The sequence below is a fragment of the Pleurodeles waltl genome, chromosome 1_2, assembly GCF_031143425.1.
Source record: "Pleurodeles waltl isolate 20211129_DDA chromosome 1_2, aPleWal1.hap1.20221129, whole genome shotgun sequence".
Lineage (NCBI taxonomy): Eukaryota > Metazoa > Chordata > Amphibia > Caudata > Salamandridae > Pleurodeles > Pleurodeles waltl.
The window spans coordinates 1,355,593,877-1,355,607,779 of record NC_090437.1 but is presented as its reverse complement, the minus strand read 5'-3'; the positions used below and the strand labels follow the sequence as shown (position 1 = coordinate 1,355,607,779).

Here is a 13,903-nt window from a genome sequence, read left to right as displayed (position 1 = left end):
TTTAAATGAACTAATTGAAGACCACTGTTAGTAGTTAATGAGTTCTAAAATTCTTTGTCACTTTCAGCCAAAACTCTGTTTCACTCACAAGTAGGAACCTTCCCCCTTTTTGCATTGCTGGCGCTCAGTGGTTGCCGTGGGTGAGACATAGCCTGGCACTGTAGTGGCATAGACACTGCCCTGGGTGCTGTGTTGGAAGACAACCAGTCTTCATGTTGGACAAACACATTACTCTACAAGGATGATACACATCAGTGTCTTAATGTCAATAGCAAGTAAAACATTCATTAAAATAACCTGTCATCAGGCACCATTTATTACAATATTTTCTTCATAACTCTTATGCCATTTTCCTAATGTAGTTAGTTACTTATGATATGAAACATGGCATGCTCCAGGTAGGTATTCAAATGTATTGTATTGTCGGAGATTCATATTCACAGTTTCATCTTAATATTAAAAGATATAATTGTCAATCTTAGGGGGTCATTCTGACCCTGGCGGTCATGGACCGCCAGAGTCACGAATGACGGAAGCACCGCCAACAGGCTGGCGGTGCTTCACTAGCCATTCTGACCGATGCGGTAAAGCCGCGGTCGCCCAGCCGGGGCCGGCGGTTCTCCGCCGATTATGCCCCGGCTGGGAGAATCCACCAGGGCAGCGCCTCAAGCAGCACTGCCCTGGGGATTCTGACCCCCGTACCGCCAGCCTGTTTCTGGCGGTTTTCACCGCCAGGAAGAGGCTGGCGGTAAGGGGTGTCCTGGGGCTCCTGGGGGCCCCTGCACTGCCCATGCCACTGGCATGGGCAGTGCAGGGGCCCCCTAACAGGGCCCCATGAAGCTTTTCACTGTCTGCTTAGCAGACAGTGAAAAGCGCGACGGGTGCAACTGCACCCGTCGCACCGCCGCAACACCGCCGGCTCCTGTGTTGCGGCCCTCATTCCCGCTGGGCTGGCGGGCGCTAACTTGGTTAGCGCCCGCCGGCCCAACGGGAATGTTGGAATGGGGGGCAGCGCTATTTTGGCCGCATGGCGGCCAAATGGCGGTTCCCGCCTGGCGGGCGGCTACTGCCGCCCGCCAGGGTTGGAATGACCCCCTTAGTGTTACCTATCCTTGAAAAATTGTCAGAATAATATTAGAACATTCATCGTTGCATTACCCACGAGATCTCAGAGTTTGATAAGTTAATACATTCAGTTACTGAGATCCATGATGATTACCTGACTACTTTACAAGAAGCTGCCCTAGAATTTAACCAACTTCTAACCAAGCCTGTTATCTACTTTCATCCACTTTCATTCTAGCTCACAAGTTTATGTAAACTACTTATTCCGCAATTTTGTGCAGCTGAAAACAGGCAAACTAGTGTGTATCATTCGTTCCACAAGGATATTAAGCACCCAGTGTTTTTCTTCCCATCATCTTTGGTCTTCTATAGTACATGTGGACCCTGAGGTATCTGATGCTTCACATGAGACACATGCAACAATGTGATAGATAAGGCTGGGTCTGAGTACAGAAATCAGTCAACGAAGGCAGCTCATGCGGCACTGGGTATCAGGGGTAATCAATCTGAGGAGGGTATGACTGGGATTTAGCTTATGAACTGATGAAGAAGGTGCATACTGAATGCTTCTCTTAAGTGGAGTGTGAGGACAGCATCCTGAATTAATGGGGCAGATAATTCCAGGCTGTGGTGGGGGCCCTGCTGAAAGACTGACTTATTGCATAGGAGGTTCTCATGTTGGAAATGCCAAAAACAGTGTTCCACCCTCTAAGGCCTCTTGAGCACCCCACAATGAAGAATAGATCCACAGGGGTACATGGGTCACTGTTGTGTATCACTTTGTGAGCTAAGCAGCAGAGTTTGAGTTGGATTCTAGCCATGATGGAGAGTGTACTCCACTGGAGGGATGCAGCTTAGTAGAGGTGATGTCCAGCCTTTGGAGTGCAATACCGCTTTAAGAGGGGCAATTGGTATGTGGTGGGCCCCCCACAACCTGGCATTCCTGAATCTTACTGTGGACATGGCCACATGTGTATGGCTCTTTTCAAGTGTTCAGGATTGAGTTGACATTGAGATGTAAGTTTGTGTCTTTAGGTTGTGTGGGATGCATGGGATGGTAGAGTTAAGAGTGAAAGTAAGTGACTGCATAGAGGAAGCATGACATTGGTGGGGTCTAGGCTCTTCTTGAGCGTGGATAGGAGGATAGGAAATTGTTATAGAGTTCAGTAGTAGTTTCTCAGGGTGACGATCTCCTGGATTTTACAGCGCAGGGGCCTGGATCAAGCCTTGTAGGACTCAGCTGGTGACCTCCTTGGTTTTTATCAAGAGGAAAACGCGAACCAGTTAAATACTTTCCTTCATAAACCCCTGTGATGCTCTGACTCAGGAACAGCTTCTCTTGAGTGAGCAGCCAGACCTACATCACAGGTAGACAGACTACCCCCTTTTCCAATATGAGACTGATGTCACCCAGCACCTTCAGCTTTGCTGTTTCAATGCTGAGGCCAGCTCTGAAGTTTCATATTCGGGCAGTGATTTTCTTGGAGATGGTGCTGTTCAGCTACTTTACCACTGCTTGTTTCTTCGTCTTTCTCTAATCAGGGCACGCATGATTGACAGATCAGGTCCAAGGGTTGTTTTTTGAGGAAGGGAGTTCTTTGGCTCCTTCATTGTGCTTGGAAGCACTTAGGCCTGTGAAGAGTTCAGTCAGGCCACACAGTGTGTTGTGTAAAATGTGAAAATGCTCTTTGATTGCTTTTGGAGGCATTGTTTTTCCCAGCATGAGATGCAGGTAATATTTCTAAGGAATATGTTTACTAATTCCTCATTTGAATAAGGGTTCTTGCCAGTGCTTAATTTGTAACACTATAAGAGCCCTCGTCAGGAGGCTACTGCAGCATAATCCTCCCAGTGACAGCGCCAACACAACTGCTGACCATCACACCCCTGCTAGTGTCACAATTCCACAGCATGAAAAATATGTGAATGACCTGGGTGGCAGGTATTCATTGTTTTTAATGTGTACTCAATTAATGAACAATTATTGTGCTGATCTCGGTATTTGGCAGACAGCACCACCATGTGGTAGACCGTTAGAAGTGACAGTGCTGAAAATTAAGTGCTGGTGTCGAGCACCGGAAATCACCGGCCCAAATTAACCACTGGTTCATGCCTTTTGTTTTATGTTCCCCTGAGAATAACTCCCAGCCCCACCCCACCTTCCTGTTGACACCACAAGACAAAGACTGTGGCTTGACTAATCTGGGAACAACATGCATAAGTGAAGAACTTCCTGAAGCCAATTTAAAGAGCCGCAAACCACTAATCACTATGTCAAGCTTTATCATCAACAGCAACTCTCATTTGCCGACACTTATAGGTGAAGGCCAGGCCCGCTGGCTCAAACGTATTAAAATGGTTTAGTATGCAAAAGAGGAATGATTTTGCTTCCTGGTATGAAAACTCAGTGAAAGCTCTGTGAAGTGAATCTTGGAGATGTTGTGTTTTAAAGTCTAGTGGGTTTTTCACAAGACTGAGTGATGGTTACGGGTTTGCGAAATTCACATAATTTTCTTTCACATAATTGTATACATTTCTGCAACGTTACGCAAAATTACATTTAGTAAAGGAAAATACAAATACCTTGTTCAGCATTTAGTGCTAAAAATCCCAATTTCTACTGTGTAATTCAGAACCACAGTTTACCACCTAAACCGTCCTTATATGAATTTTTGATGCAAAAACACAATAGTTCAGAAAAACAACAAGCATTTGCAATGCAATAGGTCTCGCATTTGCGAGAGTTGGAGCTATTGGTGTTGTAAATGCATAACTGGACTTTTCTTGCCACATAAATTGGTCAACCCTGCCACATAATTTGGTCCTTTATGCCACATAATTCTTGTGGCCCGGCATATAACTAAAGCACTCCCATTTATCTTCTTCCTCCATCTACAGCAAAAAATGAAAAATTGCCATGTAGCATCCTAATTTAAATCAGAGATGCTAATTACAATAGAATACCACTTTCACCGCCCCACCATCAGAGCTTCCGGCTGACTAACAGAAATGCTGGGTGAAGGCTAGGAGTAGAAATATTAAAAATAGCCCTTAATGTTTTGCTAAATAATTGATGCAGGTTGGATGTTGTGACAGGGTGAGCATGCGCCGCGGGGGAATAGGCAATGTTACGGTGACAGCATGAGTGCTTGAGTGTTTAAAGAGAGAAATGTAAGAATACCCCATACATTAAATAATCACTGCTTACTGAAAACAGTGCTGTGACCGCACAGATTTGGAAGAAAAAAACTATTGCCTTTTACAAAGGTAACAGAGTAGTTTAGTAGGTGCAGATGACACTTAGTAAAGGATAGGTGTTATGTTTTTTAAATTACTGAAGACGGTAGAGGAGGAGGCTGCAGGCGACCTTTCTGTCCCAGCAAGCCTTTTGTCTACGCTAAGCCCACTTGTAATTAAAGCGTTAACACTTCTTTATAAATATTTTGGAGACAGCCCTGCTATGAGGAGGCAAAGGAGGCAAAGTATTCTGAGTCTATGTCCCCCGTGCACCAGTAATTAGTCTTATCCAGTGAAAGGTTGTAAATGCTGAAAGCATCCAAGATAGTCATCACTGCCAGAAACAACGTGTGTTTCCAAACTAAACATTTGTTTTCCACCAAAATGCATATTAACTACTTGGGTATATGTTCTTTTAAAAGGAAAAACATAAACCTTCCCCAATAACAAACAAATTTAAAATTATATCCCTTGCTTTGTCCAACGGTGAAGCAAGAACAACGATTTTGTTTACTTACTATTGTAATTGCAAAGCAGCGTTTGAGGCTCTTTTAAGAATCATGTTTTATTTACAATTTATAGACAAAACAGCAATCCTTGCTGTTTGCGTGTTTTCTATTGGCAAGCCATATGTTCTGGAGCCTTTACAAAGAAAGCTCTTTCCTTTCTAAATGAAAAATGCGCACCCAATCTGAGTTTTCAAAAACGTTTTCAATTTGCTGTGATAGAGGTCCAGCAAAAAGAAAACAGTTTTGAAAGCTCACATTTTTGTGCCAGAAATAAATAAAAAAATGCTTTGTAAAGACAACAAACCACACAGGTTTATATTTTACGGGGTACAACACACATATTGGACGGGGGCACATTGAAAGATGCATGCAAAGATTTCAGAAAACAAGCCCAAAGTGAGTGATTTCTTTTCAGCCAGGAAGCAGTTCGAACCAAAACACGCTTACAGGGCAGGAGCACCGAGTCGGAGTCCCAGGAAAAACAAAAGCTTCGTCAAAATTTGCGTTCAGTGAGCGCTTTCTGGTCACTAAACAAAATGCCATTATTTGCATTTCTAATCAACTTTATTTTTGTTTTGTGACCAGAAAGTTCTCACGCGAGGCTAACTTTGAAAACGTTTTTGTTTTGTTTTGCAGGGATCTTGACTCTATGCTCATGTTGTGTGTGTGTGTTTTTGTCTAAATTGCTTTTATAAAATGTTTAAATGTTTATTTTAAAAAAGCGAATTAAAAGGCAAGCAAATGTGTGTGTTTTCATCCAAAAGCTAAAAAAAACGAGCCGCGAGGAGCAAAGGTGGTTGGGGGGCTAGTCAAGTAACTCTGCAGGCAGGAGATCGACAACAAGCTTGGAGGAGATAACAACGTTGCCTCTGGCTCAAAAGCACTTGGAGCTACAGGGAAAAAAAAGTCCCTGACGAAGATACTATAATGGCACGAGTGGAAGGCTACAAGTACTAGGGGCATGCTCCATGGGAATAGACAAAGGAGGAGAAGGTGGGACAAATAGGAAAAGGTAGCCACTTAGAAGCAATGATTTTTAAATGACAGTGACAGTGGGCGGAATTGAAGTCTACAAAGAAGTATATACTAAAGTATATACAAGAGGTCTCGAAGGATCGACTTAAAAACAGCCGCTGGTGTTCCATTGATCCTGTGGGTTTGCAATGATTTTTTTTCGTGAATGGCATATAATGATGCATCATTAGCATAATGAGGTGCAATGGTGTAATTTGGGGAATTTCATGTAACAAGGATAATTTGAAATTCACGTAAATACGCCAGCGTGATTTTAACTTTATTCAGGACTAGTGATGAAAGCTGAGGACACAAACAGAGCAGTGTCTGGCTCAGTTGTTGCTGCAATGATTCCCTTTCCTCATAGAGATATTTGAACCTTGACCTCTTATGACAACAGCATAAATGGCCATAAGAAGATAACGAGCAAATACTATTATGCAGTGTCTTTCAAAATGTCTTTGCTTCTGGTTGGATCCGCTCATTTCTTAATCTTTTAAATTGTAATATCTAAATTTAAATATAATGATGCATATGGTAACATTGAAATTATGACCAGTTTTTTAAATAATTTTGTCCCACAATATTTTTGTCTTGATGTTTTTGTAGTTCGCTTACAAAGCATGTAAACATGCTGTTGTTGTTCTCAATATTTTATTCAGTATTTTTAGGTATTGCAATTTTTTTTGAAAATATTATACCACATAACTGTGTCATCAGGAAGATTGTGTACAGCTCACCAGTAAAGCTATGTCTCAGAGGGGTTGGGGGGTGTCATCCTGAAACAGCTGCATGAAATGACACCGGTCAGTGTTTGTTTATTTTGGGGGGTCTGTCTGGAGCCCCTACATGATGTCTGACTGTCTCTTATATTCTGCTCCTGTGTGTAATCTCCACCCCATGATCTCACCCTCCTGTCACCCTGAATTAGCTGCATGAACTGACACTGGTCAGTGTTTGTTTATTTTGGGGTGTCTGCCTGGGGCCCCTACATGATGTCTGACTCTCTCTTGTATTCTGCTCCTGTGTATAATCTCCACCCCATGATCTCACCCCCCTGTTTCTATCTCCTTGACAGACATCGAGCCAGGCCCAGTAAACCACAGAGGACGGAGGCCAGGAGCCCCTGCGCAGAAACAATAAATCCTGGATCTCTAAGCCAGCGCCTTCAGTGCCTGTCAGGAGCACTGATGTGTTTATCGTGACTCCGCATGTCATGATTGCCTTGCGGGCTCTATCTGTGCCCTTGTGATTTTTCAGCTCTGCTTTTCATGATTATTATGTTAGTATAAATGCCTTGCTCCCTGCTGTCTGACTTTTTGATGAGATTGTTTTAAATGATGACTCATCTCTGGGCGATTCGTATAATCCTGCAGAACATTGCCTGCCTGGTCTTTAGAGCTAACAGGTTTCTATAGAACAATTATTTTAAACACCCTATAGGACACCTGCGACCTGCCCATGGTGCAGTCACTAGTTTAATGAGGCTCTGAGCAGTTCTGAGAAAGAAATCAGTTGCCTCACTAAGAAAAGACCCTACTCCTGGGTCCCTACATGAGAGACCCCTCCGGGTGCCAGGTCATGGGACCCCATTGAGAGCACCTTTCGGGGGCCAGGTCCTGGGAGCCCATTGAGAGCACCCTCTGCGGACCAGGTCCTGGGAACCCATTGAGAGCACCCTCTGGGGTACAGGTCCTGGGAACCCATTGAGAGCACCCTCCGGGGTCTAGGTCCTGGGAACCCATTGAGAGCACCCTCCGGGGGCCAGGTCCTAAGAGCCCATTGCGTGCTCCATCTGGGGGCCAGGGCCTGGGATCCCACTGAGAGCATCCTCTGGGAGCCAAGTCCTGGGAGAGCATTGAGTGCTCCCTCTGGGGGTCAGGACCTGAGATCCCATTGACAGCACCCTCTGGGAGCCAAGTTCTAGGAGCTCATTGAGAGCACCCTCCTGGGGCCAGGTCCTGGGAACCCATTGAGAGAACCCTCCAGGGGCCAGGTTTTGGGAGCCCATTGAGAGCACCCTCTGGTGCCAGGTCCTGGGAGCCCATTGAGAGCACCCTCTGGTGCCAGGTCCTGGGAACCCATTGAGAGCACCCTCTGGGGGCCAGGTCCTAAGAGCCCATTGAGTGCTCCATCTGGGGGCCAGGGCCTGGGATCCCACTGAGAGCACCCTCTGGGGACCAGGTCCTGGGAACCTTTTGCCTTACATTCCTTAAAGTGCTGGGCGTGTTCCATTCCTCCTTTTCCGAGATGTCCATCTGTTTTTAAATGGAGTAAATCCCTCACCGCCTTCAGAGAGGTAAAGCTTATGAATAACCAACGACTTGTGCCTTTCTAGGTGTCTCTACAACAATGTCAGATATTTACGCCTCTTTGAGAAGATTTCCAAAAGAGACATGTCTCAGGGGACTTTCGGCTCTGAAAGCTACTTGTGAGTGCGTGAATAAGTGACGGGATTTACTCCTGTAAAGGACGGTGTGTGTGTGTCACTAAGGCCCATATTTATAAATTTTTGTGCTGCATTTGCGTCATTTTGTGACACAAAAGCGGTGCAAACTTACAAAACGCAACTACATTTTGTAAGTTTGCACCGCTTTTGCGTCAACAATGACTCAAATGCGGCGCAAGAATAGTATAAATATGGGCCTGTGTGCCTTATTGCAATTTATCCATTAAATAAATGAAAATGACACAGATTTGAATTAATGCTTGGGAAAAGTCACACGTGGCATCAGAAGCTGGAAGCGTGCACTCTGTGGCCACCTTTCACATCTCAAGCTTCCTAAGCGGATGTCTCGTGAAGCTTCCTCCATGGCTGCACCTTAACCATCTCTTTCCCAGAGTCCTTTGCGGCACAGCTGACATTGGTTCTCTAAGGCCTCCTGGGACAAAGATGACTCTGATTGGTGTATATGACTTCCATAGCGCCCAGAAGCCAATAACTGCTAATTCTATGAGATGATTTTCCCCATAGACTTCCATGCTTGCTCGCTACCATGAAACAATGATATCTTGCTTCATATTAATAAATATTCATGTTTATCAACACAATTGATTGTGCTCTCTTTTGTGTGTTTGTATGTGAGTGGCTTGTAAAGTGTGACCCTCGCTACAGTGCCACGAAGCACAGCATTAGCTAGGCTCAAAAGGTTAAAAGGGGGAGGTAGGGTGTGAGGGAACCATAGAGATTTGTTTTTAATAGTTTTCAATATATGTGTAGAATTCAAGTGACATTATAGTTAAGTGAACATTTCAGTGAGAAAGTAACATTTTAGAATATAAGAAAAACACTGAAATTCACCACTTGTAGTTATCTGCAGTAACTCTACCTCGTGCCCTAAAGTAACCGGGACTTGCACCCCGCAATAGGCAGCCTTGTCATCCATTATGTCATTTCAGATGTTTAAGGCAAGTTATCAATGATGTCATAGATCATGCCATGAGTGATGTTGTATGTGGGGTAATTAGCAGTGCATGGTGAGGGTGTGAATTATAGTTGCATTAGGGCACAAGTAATAGTTACTTGAGATACATTTTAACTGGAAAACGTCAGTGTATTTTTTTAGTTTTTATGTTGTCACTGAAATTTTCACCTAACTATAATGTCACGTTAACCTTTGTGTTTTTCAGTGAATTGCTAGGGTTTTTTGATGTAAAGTAATAATTTATTACCATACGTAAACCCGACCCCTAACCACACACTGCAGAGCATGGTGCCAACCCCGTGCAGGCAGCCAACCCTTCGGCCATGTGATGCGGGCGGTTGCCTCTAGGTAGTTATAGTTAGGACCTAGTTTCTATATGAAAAGAGTTTTTTTTACCTGCCCATATCTTTGGCATTGCTTACTGAATCTTCACAAAACTTTCCATAATAATTAGCCAGTCCCGTCATCTGCGGCCTGGAATGTTTCGGGGTGATCCATCAAGGAGGCAGAGAAAAAGGAGAGTCCCAAAACATGTTTTTCCCATTCATTTTGCCGTAGGGGCTTTGAACAGAGATAGCCCAAAAAATACTGGATGGAATTACACTAAATTTGGCAGAACGGTAGGTCCTGGTCCAGAAAGCAACCTTCTTTTGTTTTGGTGTAATTCATTTCAGTAGTTTCAGAGAACATCCAAATTTGTATGGGATGCAAAGGATTTGCTGATAACACTTCAATAAAAGAAACTGTTGAAGTGTTGCCAGCTGTCTTGGGACTAGGCTCTAGCCGAGTCCCAGAAAAAAAGTAAAAAAATAAAGAAAAGGAGCCAGGGTACGAACACCCTGAACATCCTGACCCCTTAGCACTGGTGGTGAGGTTACTATAAAGCCCCCTGGTAGGCCAAGTGCTGGGGGCATTTGTTTACAAATGCAGGGCCGCCTCCTGGCCCCCTCCCACTGCCCCGGGGACCATCACCTCCCTGGGGCTCATAATTTATATGCAGGGGGCTGCATGCCCTTCCCCTGCTGCCCCGGGGACTACCACCTCCCACGTGTGTTACCGTAATAATGTGTGGGGGGTGTGCACCCCCCTTCTGTCCTGGGGCCACCACCTCCCCGGGCTTTGATTAAATAAGCGGGGGCCATGTGCCCTCCTGCTGCCCTGGGAATCACTACCTTCCCAGGGCAAATATTTTAAAAAATAAAGGAGGTTGTTTTGGGACCCCCAAGCCCCAGGGACCACTAGATCCCTGAGGCTACACTCAATTATGAGCAGGGGGCCACGTGGCCCCCTGCTGCCCAGGGGACCACCACCACCCCAGGGCAAATATTTAAAAAAAGAAAGGGGGTCCCATTTGGGACCCCCAATTCCTGGGGACCACCAGCTCTGCAAGGGATGTGTGCAAAGTTGGAGGGGGGCTGCATGGCCCCCTCTTGGAGCCATAGATGGAACTGGGGACCGCCACCCCCAGGGCAGGTTCTTGGTATGTCCTGGGGTGCCCACCCCTGAGACATAGATGTTTGCAGCCACGCCATGTCTCTTAATCTCTCACTTTCTCTCACTCTCTTTCTTCCATCCCATAATGGGTGATTGTAGGGGGTTGGCTGCTAGGCCAACCCCTACTGTACAGGGCAGAAGTCTGTGCTTTGTGCTTTGCACAAGGCTGGGTGGTAACAGGGGCTTGGTCTCAGGAGCCGTGCGTGACACGGGGTTGGATGGTTCTAAGAAGCCAGGCCCTGTGGCCAACTCTCGATGTGCATGGCTGAAGGCCATGCGTGGTCCAGGGTTGGGTGGTTATAGTGGCTTGGCTGCAAGGCCTGGCCTGCAGCCAGGCCCTATGGGCAAACCCTGGCATTAATGTAGTGCGCAGTGGTGGTTGGATTAATGTATAGTAATTAAAATTATTTTACGTTAAAAAAAACATAGAAATTCACTGAAAAAACAAATATTACAGGGACATTATAATTAGGAAATAGATTTACAAAAATTGAAATTCACTTAAAAAAACAGAGGCTACAGGGACATTATAGTTAGATTCAGATCTTACTCGCACAAAACTATAGAAATTCATCAGTTAGAGTTATTTCAAATAACTATAACTCACGTCCTCACTATGCACTGCTAATTACCCAGATATTACAGCACTCATGATAACGTCTATAATCTTTCTAAAAATATAAATGAAACATTAGTATTCAAACTATTGGGGATAAGTTACCTTGGGGCGCGAGTTATAGTTACTTGAAATAACTCTTAACTATAACTGCTGAATTTCCATGGTTTCATGCGAGTAGATTGTATCAACTGTATATTTTAATAATTTACACAATGCAATGTTTATTAATATTAAATATTACAGAAATGTTTAGTAAAGTTTTAATAAAAATATATCCATGATGTTTTCAAGATCACAGAGCTCCAGCTAGAAGTGCTTTAAGAATATGGTAAGTTATCCTCGGGCATTTATTTAATGACCCAGGTGAAGAACAGTTTTTTTAATGATGCTTGGTGGGGGGAGTTTACTGGACTCCCTGCAGCCCCCACTGGGTAATCAATGAATGAATGAAGCAATGAATTATTTATTACATTAATCAAATAATATATATGTCTATATGTCAATATCTATACCAATAGCTGTATATGCTAATAATCTCGGGCTCATTTGAGGACTCCTCACTGAACTTTCCACAATGGTGCTACCAGTCTGCACATGGAAAGTTTCAAGGTGATCCTTCAAACATGGGCTGAGAAAAAAGGGGGTCCCAAAACACAAAATCCTCATGAATTTTTCCATATACGTTATTAGGCAAGGCTACAGCAAAAACTTGGCACAACCACCTACTCCGATAGGGGTAAACTTCAGACTAGCAGTTACAGAACATCTTTTAACTAGAAGCTGAAGTAAAGTGGGGTTAACGTGGGTGTAAATTCACAAGCTGCATTTCCTTTTTAAACATTCTCTGGTCGGGTAGTTTCATGTAGGTTTGGTGGCAGGTCTTCCCCCAGCCATGATTCAATAATTCACTTATCAGACGTGAGTCGGGTTCTCTCACTGTCAGTAGCTCAAAGACGGAGTATTTGATTTTGTTCTTTGAGTGACCATTCGTTAGAAGGCTGTTTAATGAACTAGTCTGTAACTGAGGGGTGATTTCAGGCGGAAGGAGTGAAGGTGTTGCTCTCACACATTATTTGGTAATGTGTTACTTTTGATTGGGGTGAGTGTGGGTCATGCAGTAACTTTGGCGGGAATGCAGTTGTGTTATGTTAATTCCATTGGATATTGGGCACAAATCACCCGGAAGGGGTTTCTCGGCGCTAAGATAGACTCCCGGCGGGGGTAACGTAGGGTTAGAACAATACTGCCTTGAGCATCTCTCTGAATTTGATGTGATGTGCACATGTACGGATGTCATAAGGCTGTACATTCCAGTAAAAAAGGGGTGATGACGCAGAAATGAAGGTTTTACATTTATTAGCGCATAAACATAGTGCCGCAATAATCAAGTGTGACTTTAACCGAACTAATAAAGATTGTACGGGGACAAATGTGCCCTCAGAGTAGTTCGCCAACATTTATAAGCGTGCTTTATATAACGTGATGTATTAGAATTGTACTAATCTGACATAACCGTAAACGTGTGCTATGATTTGCTTGTTTGAAATGTTTTAACTTAGCATAACTTCAGTGGAGGCTTCGGCCTAGTTGCCTTGTCTCATGGTTTAGATGCTCGTGTTTTTCTAATGTGCTAATGAAACGTGTATTCTTGCTTGAAGCTGTACTTTTCCAGTGAGATCGGTTCACATGCTTATCTTTAAGGTTTCGTGCCAGCCTGGCATCTTCTTCTTTGCTCCAAGGTCAATCTGCAGGTGCAGACAATGGAAGCTCTGAAAGTGAGTTAATTGGTAAAATATGTTGCAACTTACGTTCCCGACTCCAAGGATAATGTATGCCTAGGTAGAAGCTTGTGAACTGTTGTTTTTGATTGGACAATTTGAAGCCAACCTATGAACTCTCCAATGGAAGACCCTACTGTATTTGAACTGTTGTCTATTTAAACCTGGTGCACGAGGAGAAAGAGGAGCCATTATCCATTGCACCTATTGAGAACATTAGACATTGCAGCCATTATGGCCCATCTTGCCGACTTCGTCATTTTGCCATCTTCTACGATGCCAATTGATGTTCGACGCCATTTTGAATGAGACTTTGATGCTTTCTCTAATCGAGAGAAAGAGACTTTAAATAATTCTCGCCCTAGAGACTTTAACTTTGATTCGTCCCTTTGCATGAAGTAGTAGTTTTGTCCTTTTATCTTGCCGCTGTGAGGCAATTGTCCCGTCCATCCTGCCCCTTTGCCCCCGTTCCATGCTGATCGGAAACCGGTACCTGTGAGACGAAGACTTCCTTGAATGCTGATTGAATTTGGTAAATATGAAAGGAAAAATGTACAATTGCATTGTGTTTCTTTTTAGGTAACCAACTGCTGATTTTGATAAGAGCCCTAGTTAGGAGTTTTCCAAATCAATGTTGCTAAATTGTTTTTGCATGAAGTCCCACATGCCGATGCTAATTTGAGGTTAGATGAGGATTCATTTGTTGCACGATGCAATTTGAGACCTTGTTATGCTGACTAATGTATGCAATTAGCTCATTAC

At 44.0% G+C, this 13,903-nt stretch overlaps 1 protein-coding gene across 1 annotated transcript in view; it reads left to right on the top strand.

The window, feature by feature from the left end:
• LOC138252886 (uncharacterized) overlaps nt 1-8,876 on the top strand; it is a 235,118-nt gene extending 226,242 nt beyond the window's left edge. The window contains exon 8 of the mRNA XM_069205775.1: nt 6,904-8,876. The gene's annotated coding sequence lies outside the window, so the exon portion shown is untranslated. The remainder of the gene's footprint in view (nt 1-6,903) is intronic.
• Nucleotides 8,877-13,903: the final 5,027 nt, after the last annotated feature.